The sequence below is a fragment of the Rattus norvegicus genome, chromosome 13, assembly GCF_036323735.1.
Source record: "Rattus norvegicus strain BN/NHsdMcwi chromosome 13, GRCr8, whole genome shotgun sequence".
In the NCBI taxonomy this organism is placed as follows: domain Eukaryota; kingdom Metazoa; phylum Chordata; class Mammalia; order Rodentia; family Muridae; genus Rattus; species Rattus norvegicus.
Window position 1 is genome coordinate 49,662,375 of NC_086031.1, and position 11,350 is coordinate 49,673,724.

The 11,350-nt window shown below is 49.0% G+C and overlaps 1 protein-coding gene and 1 long non-coding RNA gene across 9 annotated transcripts in view; one reads left to right on the forward strand and one right to left on the reverse strand.

Annotated features, from left to right (window-relative positions):
• The window catches only part of Nav1 (neuron navigator 1), a 252,363-nt gene extending 243,620 nt beyond the window's left edge, over positions 1–8,743 (reverse strand). For 3 of the 6 annotated variants that reach the window (XM_063272612.1, XM_063272610.1, XM_063272608.1), the window contains exon 1: positions 8,425–8,742. The gene's annotated coding sequence lies outside the window, so the exon portion shown is untranslated. 6 annotated transcript variants of the gene reach the window in all.
• The window catches only part of LOC102553722 (uncharacterized), an 8,972-nt gene continuing 4,502 nt past the window's right edge, over positions 6,881–11,350 (forward strand). The window contains exons 1-2 of one of the 3 annotated variants that reach the window (XR_595477.4): positions 6,881–7,637; positions 9,042–11,188. This is a non-coding gene — a long non-coding RNA (uncharacterized LOC102553722). Of the gene's footprint in view, positions 7,638–9,041; positions 11,189–11,350 lie in introns of those variants that run through there. The other 2 variants (XR_010057209.1, XR_010057208.1) reach the window with 2 other exon arrangements.

An 11,350-nucleotide genomic window follows, 5' to 3' on the forward strand; every position in this document is an offset into this window, starting at 1 on the left:
AAAAAAAAAACACTTTAAAAAATTAAATGAGGGGTTGGGGATTTAGCTCAAGGTCCTGGGTTCGGTCCCCAGCTCTGAAAAAAAGAAAAGAAAAAAAAATAAATGAATGCTGATGTTCAAATATTTTTACAAGCAAAAAGATCCTTCAAGTTTATTACGTCAAAATCATCATGACAGGTGGGCTGTGTGGCACTGAGAGTGTCCTGTTGAGTGTGCAATGCGTGGGCGCCTCCGAGTAGCTGCACCCAGAGCTTAAGAATGCTCTCTCCAACCCAGCTCAGTATTGTAGGGAAGCCTCACTAGACCAGGACTGTATCATCCGCTCCTTTCTGCACTATGAAATCAGAAAGGAACCCAAAGCAGGCTGGGTTCCTCAAAACCATGACTGGAGGTTCCCATCAGAACTTTTCAACAGCAAGCAGTAGTTTCCTGGCCTGACTCCTCCTGACCCTGTCCTGTTGCCTAAACCATTAGCTCTTTGGCTGCTTATCTGCCTGGACTTTCAATGATATGCAAATCACTCTAGTTCCTGTTGTGTCACCGTTAGACCGCGACTATCGCTGCCAGTCCAAAAGAATGGAAACGGGTGTTTACACTAACACTTATGACCGAGCGAGTGTTCCAACAGACCTAGACAGGCTAGTGACTGTCACCTGCCAGTTCATCAATACACTATCGTTTCCTCCTGTGCTTATCGCCTGGCATGCAGCGAAGGGGCAGAGGGGATCACTTGAGGCCACGGGTTCAAGGCTTCCTAGTCTATGTAGTAAGAAACTAAATCAATCACTCCACCAATCCAGTGCTCTTCTTCCAGATATCGTGATCTCAATCGAAAAGACCCTGACCCTCCTTCCGGGAGATAAAACATCCATTCAGGCCTCAACATGGTGGCTAGAAGATTAAGAAAAAAAGTGAGCAGCCCTCTGGTGTGCCTGGAAAACAACCTGGGAGTTTGATATGGTTCGTATTTTAGCTAATTCTGTTAGGTCCATTTAGGCACGGTAGGTATGTAAGAGAATGTCTCTTTCCTTAGGAAACACAGCTAAGTATTAAAGGTTTGAGGGTCATGATGTCAACAAACTATTCCCAAATGGCTCTGTATATATTCTTTTTTTTTTTTTTTTTTGGTTCTTTTTTTCGGAGCTGGGGACCGAACCCAAGGCCTTGCGCTTCCTAGGCAAGCGCTCTACCACTGAGCTAAATCCCCAACCCCTCTGTATATATTCTTAAACAGCAAATGTATACATTTACTTGACAATTACATTTTGTTACATTGCTCTTTCTACACACACACACACACACACACACACACACACATATATATATATTATATACATACATACAGTCTGTTGTCCCCCGTCTTCCCTCTCTCTAGTCTCTATGTAGTCTTAAGAGCCTCCCCCTTCCTCACATAAGGAAGAGTAAGAGGGTACAGGTAACAAAATGTCAGAACAGCAATTGGATGTTCGCTGTGCTCCCCTTCTCTGCCGGTTTGGAAGTTTCTAACAAAACCTTGATGGGGAGAGTGGCATGGGGAAAGCACGATTGTTTCCTAGTCCCTCTCCCTGGCACCCTGAGGACACAGCCTCCACTCAGGACAGGAGTGAGCATCGTGGTTGTTCTCTTAAAGCTCCTGAACAAAGCTCACAGTGCCCAGGAGGTTGTGCAGGGCTCAGTGGTCTGGGGGCTGACAGACATCCGAGGGGAAGCATCTAGGTCCCCAACACAATCAAGCCCCTCCAATGTTTTGGGCAAGAAAAGCCCAGGTAACTTCACAGAACCACCCAATGAGAGACAGAAAGGCAGCTGCCGAGTTCTGGTCCTGGCTGGGCACCCTCCAGTGTGTGTCTCCTCAGCTGCTTCTTCTTTGTTCAAGCCAAGCAAGAAGAGAACAGGTGGCGTCTTGGCACCACCAGGAACCCTGTTTCTCCTTTCCAGTCAACTTAATTATCTGCACCACTGAGCTTGGAAAACAGGCCCTGGGAATTGACTCTAGTAATAATTTATTGAATATCCAGTCTATGCAATGCTTGAAGCCTACTCCCTCACAGTAGATAAGACCAAAACAAAATGAGCAGAAGATACAGCGAGACTTTTCATTGCTTTGGGTACTCTTTTATCCTTTCTCAGGGAGCCTAATTCTCAGGTTTTCGATCTAAAAACGGGCGGGGGCAGGCGTGAAAACACTACTTTGCCAACTAGGTCATACTGGGTAAACTGCCTACAGGTCACCTATACCAGGCAGCTCATAAATGGATTGCTGTTTTTCTGGACACAAGTGGGGATGAACTGTAGCTTGTTCCAAGAGTGCCAGGTAAAAAGAAGAATCTGACATTTACTGAACTCGTGCCTTTACCATAGACTCAGCTCATGCGATTCAGTCACTCTCTAGCTGTTTCCTCTCTAGCTGTTTCCTCTCCAGCTGCTTCCCACAAACTCGACACGTTTGAGAGCGTCTCCGTGTGGCGAGTGCACCCACATGCAGGGTAAGGGTGGCGGCTCAGATCAGAAGAACTGGGAACATGATGACGTCCCAGGAGTTAGATATTCTCATCCCACTTTCTATGGAGAAGCAACCGAGTCTCTTAACAGGATCTGCAGCCTGCCTACGATGATACAGAAGTAATGGCGCAAATAGGGAGGCTGTGGTTTCAAATCCAGTATTTGCCGGACACTCACGTAGGTTACACTTTACACACTAAATCAAGATATAAAGTGTAAACTCCAAGGCTGGCTCGAAATCTCCCTAGCATATCATGTGTGAACATCTCTGAATATCCCTGCCAACACACCAAGCGATGGTCTGAAGGGCTGGTGAGACCAAGGAAGAGAGGAGGACAGGGCCAGGGTAGCTAGTCTCAAATAGCGACAAGGTGGCATGGCAGGCACTTACCCTCATCCCACGTGGCTTGATTTGGGGATGCGCTTTGGCGATACTCACTAACCTTGTGGTGATTTCCACCAAGAGGTAAAGGCTACGACCATGACATTTTTAATACGAGGGAAACTCTGAAAGCAGAACTATCGAGCAGGAAATAAGTTGATTTTGGCAGTGTCGCTAGGAGTTCCCTGGTAACAGAGACGTCGCCGCCCGATGAGCACTAGGAGAGAGATCTTATGAGGGGGCGAGACGACATAATTAATGCTCTTTTCAACTTCGAAAGTATTCATTCTGTGGGAGTTGCCATTTACCGTGTTTGTAAATAGATTTTCAAGTTAGTAAGGGGATGTAGAGCGGGTCAGATGGGAGGGAAGAGCCTCTCTGGAAGCCGTGAGCAGTCAAAGGGTCCAGCAGTAAATCAGCTCAGCCAGTTGCAGGCCTGACCCTCACACAGCATTAGAATTACCAAGGCAGATTTATTTTAAATGACAGGTACTGAAGCCATAGTCCAAACCGACGGAAGCTAAGTTTCTGGGGATGGTCTAAAAGATCAGTAATGTTTAAAAGGTGCCCCAGATGAAGCGAAAAGAAAAGCAAAATGAAGGCTCACAACCAGAGGAAAGGAAGGTCACACGGAGCTTGAGGGAGACCACACATTATCAGCTTGTACTAATCTGAGCAATCATGTCTAGACCGAGGGATGTTTTGGAAGACTAAACGACAAGAAAAAAAAGAAATATTTTAACCCTATCATTCTTAAGGACATGTTCACAAATTTATAGATATAAAAATAATTTTGGTAGCCAAAAGACAGGAGGAGGGGAACTGAGGTTTTATTCATTATTTGGTTTTAGTCACTTGTGGGATTTTTTGAGACAGGGGCTTGGTCTACAGACCTGACAGAACTCAGCCTCCACCTCTTCCGGAGTCAGCCTTCTAAGTACTGAGATCACAGCCTGGGCTGATGTGCTCAGCCGGGAGTTAATCTTTAATAGGTAGCTTTTAGGTTAGGAGGATTGAAAAGCTTTAGAGATAGCTGGTGGCAGTGATCACGAGACAATATGCAGCATCTAATTCCACTAAACTGCACATTGATGAGTGGCTTAAAGTGCTGGGTATGGTGGGTGGGGCAAGTTTGTAATTGCCGGCCCTTGGGAAGTCGAGGCAGGAAGAGGAATCAGATCTTGTGGCCAGTTTGTGTCACACTGTCTTTTTCATTTTCGTCTTTAAAAAAGTTGCTAAGCCAGGTTTGGTGGTCACGCCTTTAATCTCAGCACTCAGGAGGCAGAGGCAGGCAGATCTCTGTGAGTTTGAGTCTCCATAGAGAGTTCCGGGAAAGCCAGGGTTATAGAGAGAAACCATGCCTCAAAGGAAAAAAAAGTTGTTAAATTTTATGTTATATATATTTTCCCATGATAATTTTTTAACTGTTTTAAGCACAGTGATGAAGAAAAATATAATAGACACCATCCCATTTCTGGTCTAGGTACATTCTGTCACCCTTAGTTTGGTGGCAGAAAATCGCAGATTGTTGAAAAAGGAAAGGAAAACTTCCAGAGTCATTTATCCCGGAAGGCAAAGGCAGCTCAGGGAAGGAGAGAAGGGAAGCTCAGCACCAGCCACAGGAAGGGAGGAAAGAAGTCACATGGTTCACGAAGAAAAGAGCATGTGATGCAATACAGCGTCCTTTCACACTATAAAAAAAATAGAAAAGTATAAATAGAATTCTTACCAGATGATAAGAGGTAAACATGAGACACTCACAGCTCATATCGTATTAGACACAAAGGTTTTTCCCAAGGCGGAGAACAAGGGGGTGCATCTCTGTTGCTGCAGCTACTCAGCATACTGAAAGTTACGGCCCAAGCAATCGGGCTGGGAAGGAAAGCACCTACCTACACCAAAGTGGAAAAAGTAAAACTACCTTTATTCCTAGCTGCTGTGGCCTCAGATACAGAAGATTCCAAACTCATACACGAAAACACTCCCAGGTAAACCCAGCAGGTTATAAGACCAGCCCACAAACATAACAGGCAGCGAACAATCCAGAAAGGAAACTAAGAAACAAATCCATTTAGGAAAGCTTTCAGAACATCAGAGGACTGGCCATCAGACTAGCGGTGTAGTCCTTTGAAGTGGAAACATCTTGTTATTAACAGCCCTCCGCCAGGGGCATGCATCAGCGCCCCCGATTTTTCATGCATATTAGTACATCTCAGATTAAAATTAAATAGAGCAAATAGATTTGATGAGGGTGGCGGTGGGGGCTTCACAGGCCGTGCATCAGAGGCTGAATCAGATCTGTGAGCCATTCAGATTGGTCTGGGTCAGAGCCATCCGGCCTCCCTTCTTGTTTTAGGAGTCACAGGAAGCCGGGATGCAGAATCCCAGACCCCTTGGGGGAAACTAAGCCTGAGTCAGCCTCCCTGGGAGATTAGGTCCAAGCAATCGAGGAGGGTGTTTCCACTTAAAACGTTGGTAATTTTTTTTGTATTTTTTTTTTATTAAAAAGGAACTTTAAAAAAAAAGAAAAGGGAACTAAAATGTTTTTATTTATTTGTGTGTGAGTGTGTATGTGAGTGTGTGTGTGTGTGTGTGTGTGTGTGTGTAAGGGACTAGGGGGGCCAGCAAGGTGAAGCGTTTGCCAAGTATTGCCACACTTCTTAGATCCCAGTGTTCTGCAGAGTAAGAGCTGATGGCTGGAGACAGCTTTTCTTCCCAATTCCTGTGTTTCTGCTTTTCTCTTTCCCACTAACAGCTCAGGACTGTCTGCTGCCATCCGGCCATCCGTGCACGCAAATACTACAGACATAGAGATCTGCATACAAGGTGCCAATTTACTAAAGAGACCGACCTCTACAAAGAGAGGAGGCTTGAGCCCAAGGTGGGCTCTGCAGCACCAAAGCTATGTGGCCAGAAGCCCAGCCCTTCCTTCAGGAGGCCTGAACTCTGGGCTGAAGGGAGAGGAGCAGGAGTTGGGCAGAGACACAGAGGTTCTTTTAAAATGCTAGCCTATGATAAACCTTGTAAAGATTCTAAAGTACTTTAAAAGAGGGAGAGGTGACATCAACTAAAAATGGAAGGTTTGAGAAGATGCTCTCATGCTTCCTGGAACTCTTTCCTAGTTGCCCAAGGCTGGGCTGAGGACTGGGCTGTAGCTTGGTCCGGTGCACTTTGCTTAGCATGCTTCAGGCCTTGGAGTGCAGACACTGTTCACATGATGTTGAGGTAGGAGACAAATTAGGCAAGGTAAGAACATTTCCTCAGGCCAAGACCCACCAGGGCCTCGGGATACCCAAACCCATTGTATGGGATGGTTTTGGGAGGCAGACAAATCAAGCAACTCTCAGAGAAGGATAGCCTGCCATTTGCATGAAATGGAAGGTAGTCTCTGGGTGCCATTAAGATTTTTCTCTCCCAGGACTGGAGGGATTGCTCAGTGGTTAAGAGCATTGACTGCTCTTCCAGAGGTCCTGAGTTCAAATCCCAGCAACCACATGGTGGCTTACAACCATCTGTAATGGGATCTGATGCCCCTTTCTGGAGTGTCTAAAACAGCTACAGTGTACCCATATACATTAAAAAAGTAAATCTTTTAAAAAAAGATTTTTCCCTTCCAGTTTTATTAAGTTGGCAAATATTTATAAAGTGCTTATGATGTGCTGGTCAGATCGAGTGAAGATTCCCACCTGTCTAAAATCCAAAGCAAGGGTTTGGGGATTTAGCTCAGTGGTAGAACTTGCTAGCAAGACCCTGGGTTCAGTCCTCAGCTCCGTGGTGGTAGTGGGGGCGGGGAGATAAAATAACTAAAGTCCAAAACAGAATCAAAGGCCTGCCTCTGGCGAATTAAGACCAGCCCTCTGGAGGCCTCAGATTAGCAGCAGCCCCTTTACCTGGCAACCTCAGGTAAAGGCCCCTGGAGGCTGCCACAGAGCAGAAAATAAAAGTGCCTGTTCTTCTAGCAGTATCTCTCTTTCTGGATCAACTTAATGAGCATAAGGACCAGAGCAGGATTTGTTCTTGCATCCAAAGTCCATAGCACAGCCAGAGAAACTACATTCTGACAGAGAATTTATCTAGAAACCCGCCCCTGGGTAAAGCACATCTCAGGAGATATCCATATGGCTGCCGTTCTCTTCCCAGGGTAAAAGGATGCACCAACCAAAGCAGGATGAAAACAGTGAGTAAGAGGAGGAATGGGTATCTTTGTCCTGAGGGAAGCCAACGTCTCTGGAGTGATCATCTGCGAAGTTCTCCTACTGCATCACAAGTGAGTGACAGGGGTGCCAAAAGCCCAGGGATTGAAGTAGGTGGCAGTGCCAAAGTCTGTATGAGCCCACAGCCTTTGTCGGGAGAACTGGCCACAGGCTTCTCAGCATTGAATTTGAACCAGCCAATGGTATCCCAATGGCTGAAACAGGAAGCCAGATAAACAGTGTGTTATCAAGGGGGGATCCAGCACTTCCCTTAAGCCGGCGCCAGCTGCGCTCTCCGACCGACCGTCCTAACAAAGTCCCATTGAGTCACCAGCTGATTTTCCTGTGTTCAGCTCTGGGGGACAAGGGACTCTCTTTGCTGGATGGACATTACTCTAGTGCACTGCCCGAGCCACTCACCACTCAGGTCCGCCCCAGTTCCTTCCTTCCCTTTTTGCCATCAGCAGACTTGGCCCACTCTCTATCCTATGGCCAGTTCTGGTAGACTCTGAAGATTAAAAGGGACCACAAAAGCCCAGGCACCGCGCTCGCACCCTCAGGTGAGCATCTCTCTCACATTTTCCCAGCTTCTCTTTTCTCCTCCCTCCTCTCTCCCACGAGATGCTCTTTCTGCTCCCGGACGTCCTGGGCAGACGCCAGAAGAAACAGCCTTGAAGAGGGCGCTTCTCCGCATAGCCGCCCCCCCTCCGGTGCAGGGGGATGGTAGTGGTGGCTGGGCAGTGCACATTTCTGGAACAGCCTAGCCAGGTCACCTGCCCCAGCTCTTCTTTTAGCTCCTTCTGGGATGTTCAGAGTTAACTATCTGCTTCAGAGTGGGTGGTGGTGGTGGTGGTGGTGGTGATGGTGGTGGTGGTGGTCTGTCTTGACTACGTATGTCAGGAGGTATCTCTCTGTGTGTCTCTGTCTCTGTGTGTCTCTGTCTCTGTGTGTCTCTGTCTCTGTGTGTCTCTGTCTCTGTCTCTGTCTCTCTGTGTGTGTGTGTGTGTGTGTGTGTGTGTGTGTGTGTAATAACACAGCATTTAGTGCCTTTGATTGCAGGAACTTAGCGCACTTTAAATGGCAGGTATTTCTTAGGAAGGGAAACTGAAGCTCAGAGGGTTGTAGTTAGATGGTCGCATTGTCAACCCTAGGACAGTCACAAGGTCCAGCTGCCCCGTCTAGGCTCTCGGGCGAAGCCACTAGCATCCCGGTTACTATCCCGCGCTTCTCCTGCGCCAGCCCGCAGCCTCCCTCGGGCACCAGACTCTCCTCCCTTGGGCTGACTCCAGCCCTTCCAAGTGCAGAGCTCAGCGCCGCCGCCTCGCCCGCCCCGTGCGGGCCACTCACCGGAGCGACTCTGGTCCCGGGTTGTGGGTCCGCGCCGCCGCTGTTCAGAGTCGCGCATCGCCCGAGCAGCGCAGTGCCGAGCGTCTTCTCCTTGCGACCAGAAAGTTTCCCGGGGATTCCCGGGGCCCAGCCGGCTCCCCGCGCGAGTCTCAGCCCGCGCCGCGCGCTCCGGCCTCCAGCCTCTCACTAGGGCGGTCGCGGGCTCCGGCTCTACTACGAGAAGGAGGCGGCATCCTGAACAAAGTGCCGTCCCCCGGGCCGGGCGGCCAGGGGCGGAGCCTGGTGACCCGCTGCCCTAGGCACACGCCGGCTGCCTCGGCGGAGGGCCGAGCCAGGAGCGCCCGCGGCTGGGGGTGGGCGGGAGGGGAGGCCCGGCTACGGATCGCCCTCGCTTTCCTCCCTGCACTGTGCCAGCTTAACCCGCAGAGGGGCGGAGGCATGGGTCCCTTCCAGACTTTGTCATTGGAAAGCTATTCCCGTAACCCTTTCCTGCGTTAGCCTTCCTGCCCCGCCTCTCCAGCCGGCCGGCCGCAGAAAGGCGGCTGCTGCGTGGCGGGGGCTACGCCGGGAGTTGTCAGGACAGGAAACCTTAGCACAATTGAGCCTTTCCTTTACAGGAGGACCCGCCACCATCACTTCCAGGAGAGGTCCTCCAGCCCAGGTCCTCTAACTACCTCAGTTGTTCCAGAGAAAGGTGCAGATGGATCGACGAAGAGTCCTAACCTGCTTCTGGAGCCGCCCATCCATTTCCGTCCACTTTGGGACCCTGCAAGGGTCATGCTGTCTGATCTGGAACCCTTGGGTGAGAGGTAACAGGAAGTCCGGGAAGTTATCTAGCAAATAGTAGAGGTTCAACTGAACCTTGCAGAGAAGTGGGAGGAAGAAGAGAGGAGAAATTACAAGATGGTACCCACATCCTTGTGCAACTATCTTCAATCTTGAGATGGGGCTGAGCTTAAGGCGCTTGCCTCCTGACTTGGGGCCTTCCAGACTGCAGCTGAGGCTGTGCGTGACACAGAACACCTGCCACCAGGGACTCAGGACCTGAGGATCTTACCCTCTCCCAGCTTCAGCCAACAATCAGGAAGACTGATTTATTTTCAAGGTGCTGGGGTTGGTGGTTGGGAGAGAAAGCAAAATGCTCTCTCCCTGGTCTGGGAACAGTCAGGATTAGAGCTCCAGGGTCTTGCCTGAGGCCCCACCTAGACACTCAGAGTCATAGGATAAGGGGAAGTAGGCAGTAGACAGGATCTTTCTCAGGTAGCCAGGGAAATGACTTTAATATGACTTTTGTCCGCGAATGCACATTGTCCTTTGGAGGGATGAGACAGCTGCAGAATTAATACCTCCCACAAGCCCCTTGCTCTGTGTGTAATGGCTAAAGGTGTGGGCTTTGAAGGCGCAGAGTTCAAGTCTGCTGCCCCCGGGTTTAACAAGTTCTTTTATCTCTGGCTACCTCAGTTTCCTACAAGAACGGTATGTCTTGTCTTCTAATAGTTCTGAAAGGATTAAAGGAGGTAGTGCAGGTGACGTGCTTGTGCCTGGCGTTAGTACATCGTCAATAAACAGAGTTTTAAGAGACTTCATTTAACTTGACACTCGTCGGTTGGAATTCTTGTACTTCTCAGAATACCCCCAGCCTGCGTACGGGTGCCTTGTTTTAAGAAGATGCCATTTTGTATGGGTGACACAGACCTGTACTCTCAGTACTCAGGAGGCTAAGGCAAAGGGATCATAAGTTTGAAGCCACCTTGGATTACACTGACTCTCTTTCCCCGGTGCTCACTGACAAGGGCTGCTGAGGTTTCTTGGCCCTGCAGTCCCAAGGACAAAAGACAGAAGTCGTGCAAATGGGCATCAGAAACCCAACTGCCCACTGACATTGAGATCGTGCATGGGGCCCTTGCGGCCACACTGGTAATGTCAACATGACTTCACTCCTTGGATGCTTCTCAGAGTGGAAAGGAAGGCCAACACAATACATTTGTGAGATTTCAGTCTTATATTTAGATCAATATTTCTCTCCGGTGATCCCCCCTCCCCCAACACTACTATGTTCCAAATGCTTCAAGCACACATCTCCAACAGTGAACTTGAGTTTGTGGGTAAACACAGGAGGATGCCTATAGGTTATGAAAGAGAAATAAGGGACCCGGTCTTGTTGGGGTGACAGGCAGAGTGTCCGAAAGGCTACCAAGACGGGGCCATAGGTGAGAGAGAAACAGCCAGCAGCCAGTATGGTCAGAGTCCTGTTTGGAGAAGAGGCAGAGTCCTACCCATAAGTGGCCTCTGCCAAGTGCCTACCTTGAGTGGTTTTTGTCTGAACACCGATGATTCAGTTGCTCTGAATCAAATGGATTTTCCTTAAATATGAAAATCAATGAGAGGCAAAGACAAGGGCTGCAGATGGGGTCAGATGGAAGGAGCCAGAAGGATGCCGGGGAGGGGGGGCAGATTGGTTGGTGAAGGGTAGGAGAGTGAATCAGGTTCTCCTGGGGGACCTAGGCATGGCCACGGTTTCCATAATGGAGAAGGTGGCTTCCAGAACTGCTGACCCCACTAAGGCATGTCCCTTCTCTGTCCTCTGCTGCTCAGCACCGTCCTGCCTCAGGGCAGTTTATTAACAAGAGGATTAATGTCAATGTGACAAACAGGGCTTTAAAAATCAGCCCAGGGAGCTTGTGGTCAGCCCATTGAGTCAGACCTGACCTAAGATGGGAACATTGGAAGCTCCGGAAAGCACAGTAAAAAAAATTTTCTGCCACAGCCTGATTGTTTTATGGGGTGGGGTGGATCTTTTCTTCCTAGGCTGAGCACTGTAGCCCAGTGTTCAATTGTCCTGCCACTGGGATCACCCCATGTGGGACTTAGGGCGTTTGACTAGAATCATAGCCTCTGCATTCCCTGTGGAGGGCGCAGCCTTGAT